Source organism: Lepus europaeus, chromosome 4, assembly GCF_033115175.1.
Source record: "Lepus europaeus isolate LE1 chromosome 4, mLepTim1.pri, whole genome shotgun sequence".
Taxonomy (NCBI): domain Eukaryota; kingdom Metazoa; phylum Chordata; class Mammalia; order Lagomorpha; family Leporidae; genus Lepus; species Lepus europaeus.
In genome coordinates, this window is record NC_084830.1 from 155,913,389 (window position 1) to 155,916,680 (window position 3,292).

A 3,292-nucleotide genomic window follows, 5' to 3' on the forward strand; every position below is an offset into this window, starting at 1 on the left:
GTGAACATTCAATCAGGCCTCGGCCCTAGACACCACCCCCGTGCCTCCGGAAAATATGGAAGAATGGCCCAGAACCTTCTTAATGGCAGCTCATTCTCTTCTGTGATTCCCATATTCATTTCTGAGTGTGTATTCTTGCTCTAAATAAATCTTGCTTCTCTGCTTTCTTGCCTTAGATTTCTTCCTTAATTGAGAGAAGAACCTGGGACAAACCTAGCCATGGCTACCCAAAAACATCTCATCAGGCCCTCAAGAAAAGCTGGTTGGAAGGGTTTGAGGCAGGGGAGACCCAAAGACCCTAACACATGCTTCAGGGTGCTGTGAACTTTGCCCTTTTAGAGTATTGATTTATTTCTGCTCTATTTGAAAATGTCTAGTACAGATAAAAGGAATAAAAAGGGAAGAGAATTTGAGATATAGAAATGAGATATAATCTCTACAATGTAAACAAAATAAACCCAAATAAATTTATTTAGAAGCACTTTAGAAAATATAGGGCATTTAGGAAAGCACTTTAATGAAATGGCAGAAAATTACCAGGTGTCTCTCACATGGACAGGAATTTATACTTCCTGTACTCAGAGCTAATAATCCCGATTTGCCAAAGGTCAATTTTCAACATGGAAAAACCACACTCATTTAATGATTTTTTCTCATTCAGCTAGATTAAACATTTACTGAATACTAACTGGATGGATTTGCACAAGGTATTGTCAGGGAAAAAATGGTGAATAAAACATGAAGGTTGCAGATAAGACAGGTGCACAATCTTCATGACATTGCTGTAATGCACGTTCTTTTTGAGAACTACTCTAGCATAGGAATGAAGAATTGCCTGTGGGAGGTAAGATGGGGAGATGAGTACTGCATTTCCAGGTACTGGAAATACAGACTAAGAAACAGAGTCCAAGACTTTGCTCTCATGAGGCTTACTGTTTCGTGGAAGGTACAGAATTAGACAAGTAGTGCAAATAATCAATTACACCTGCAATGAGCACGAGATAAGAGAAACACAGGCTTTAGGGGAGTTTGGAATCGAGGTCCTCAGCTGTTCCTGGCTTTCACAACAGGCTTTCCTGGGGAGGAGGAAGGTGAGCAGAGATGTGGACGAGCTAAGGAGACTGGCACAGCTGAGGAGGCTGGCAACACAAGAAGCACCCCAGGTAGTGGATGGGTGCAGTGGACATGGCAAGGGAAGGAGGGATTTGCAAGACTGCTGCAGGGCCAGCCTCGTTGGAGCTATGGTATACAACTTGAAGAGGAGCAGTGGGGAGTGTGGGGGAGGTGAAAAGGAGCAGTGGGGAGTGTGGGAGAAGGTGAAGAGGAGGGGGGAGTGGGGGAGAAGGTGAAGAGGAGGGGGGAGTGGGGGAGAAGGTGAAGAGGAGCAGTGGGGAGTGGGGGAGAAGTTGAGGTCAGATCACAGTGTGGTCTTGATTCTTGCCTCAATAATTATCGAAGTGCTTGGACCTCATCTCAAGTATTTTTTGGGAACTGTTGCAGATGGTATAAGCAGAAACTGGACAAAGAAAGACAATTCTCTTGGGTATGTGCTTGATGCATTCGCACAGGGAGGAATCAGAGTTAGGTAAGTTGCACTTGACGCTGTCCCTGGAGCTGAGAGCAGTCTGATGTTGAGCAGCTCCTGCGTTCATGGAAGGAGACTAGAGTCAGAAGTAGGAGCAAAGGAGGTGGCAAAGCTGACTGGGAGACTTTGGATTTGGTGGCGTTTGGTGCCTATGTCAGGACTGGAGAACACAAGAGAAAGAGCAAGCTTTTGGTCGACACATGAATTGCAGCTGCTAAGCACTTAACTTTTAGAGAACAGGGACACTTCATCGATACAATGAACCCATTTGTGTGACAGATTAAATTTAATACAAATCAACAAACAATTGGAATTTTTCCTTTAAATGTGCTTATTTGAGTGGATTATAAATTATCTTCATCTAGAAACTGTATTAAATTTTAAAACTTTTCCCTTAGGTTTTTCTCATTTCTCAATACTGTTAACTTTCTAAGGCTGTTGGAGAGGCAGGGAAAAAATACTAAGAAAGGCTGTTTATTTTGTGCTTCTTGCTACATAGCCTGCAGCCTACTGGCTGCCTTCTGGGGAGCCCTGGCAGCTGGTTGGACCTTATGAGTCGAGGGCCAGGCTAAACCAGGTAACTCAGCATATCCCTTAACGAGGCATCTTCAGAAATTTGTAGATGCTTCTTTATTGTCTTTCCAGAAACTTGATTTGCAACCCCAGCCAATCTCTAAGTGATTATTTAATTCATTTTTAAAAGAAGAAAGGGTGGAGCAATCCCACTCTTGCCTAGGGTAAGCAGCCAGGTTGAACCAATTCCAATCCCTTCCGACTTCCAGAACTCACACAGCATGTCTGGCGAGTCCACAGTTGCTTTTTATTTGCTTGTTCTTGGAAATCTTGTTCTGCTTACCCAGCTCTGGGAATGGAGTCAATATGTTCACCCACTCGGAATTCACATTTCATCTCTAGTTGTGGAAATGGCTTGGTGGATGGGAACATTTTTGCTGGCTGGAGTTCGAGCCATAATGTTGCAACTGTCCTAGAAAACACACTTGATTGTGATCTTTTGGTGCTAGGGAAAGTAAATGATTGGAAGCAGGGGGTAGATTGGTGTTTTCTCACTTGCAGGACTTCTTTCTGTCCCCCAGAAGAGCAAATGACTCTAGATATGGTGGGAGTAGCTTTGGGAGTGGGGTGTTGACTGAAACAGAGCTGCCTTTGCAGGTACTTAGATTCCAAGGACATCATCCTTTCAGAGAAAAAGCACAACTTCTTGCTACCATGACTTGAAGCTTGGTGCTCAGTTTTACACTCCAGTAAACCTGCTTTTAAATTGAGGTGTCCACCCTCTGATGCACCGGCAGCAGCATAAAGACAGCCAACTAAATAAGACCAAGTCTGTGTTATTGTCTCTGCTGTTTGTTTATCTGGAGACAGCACGGATGGAATCATGCATATTGGTGGACACTAGGATGAGGTCAGAAGGACAACTTGTTTAATTGCTTCTGTGCATGAACCTAACCCTGTGCCCTGCTCTCTCCTGCCAGACACCAAATCTCTTCTGTGAATTCAGTGTAGTGATCACGCACCACTAGACTGAGGATATCCCTTCATAAAAACTTACTTGAACAGGAACATGTGGTAGACATGGGGTTTTCCATTCATATAAGTGCCTCAAACCCTTCTGATGACAATGAAAAATGAAAGGGCTCAAAATAGGAAACCTCCAGTAGAATTTTTTAGACTGGAAATCAGCTGAAA